Source organism: Sinocyclocheilus anshuiensis, unplaced genomic scaffold, assembly GCF_001515605.1.
Source record: "Sinocyclocheilus anshuiensis isolate Anshui unplaced genomic scaffold, SAMN03320099.WGS_v1.1 scaffold329, whole genome shotgun sequence".
NCBI lineage: Eukaryota > Metazoa > Chordata > Actinopteri > Cypriniformes > Cyprinidae > Sinocyclocheilus > Sinocyclocheilus anshuiensis.
The window spans coordinates 346,014-346,244 of NW_015540881.1; the positions used below are offsets into that span (position 1 = coordinate 346,014).

Sequence of the window (231 nt, forward strand, 5' to 3'; positions counted from 1 at the left end):
GTGTGTGTGTGTGTGTGTGTGTGTGTGTGTGCTGTGTAGTATTAATATTACACTAATTACTGTAATATTGTTGCAGCATTTATCTTGTTGCTAGGAATCTCAGTGAAGGCTTTAAAGGGGTCATAGGATGCCCATTTTCCACAAGTTGATATGATCCTTTAGGGTCTTAATGAAAAGTCTATAACATAGTTTGGTTAAAATTTCTCAATGGTAGTGTAAAAAACACCTTTT

The 231-nt window shown here is 35.1% G+C and overlaps 1 protein-coding gene across 4 annotated transcripts in view; it reads right to left on the reverse strand.

Moving 5' to 3' along the window:
• Positions 1–231, reverse strand: part of LOC107688439 (vasoactive intestinal polypeptide receptor-like) — a 44,442-nt gene that overhangs the window by 6,429 nt on the left and 37,782 nt on the right. The window lies entirely within an intron of this gene.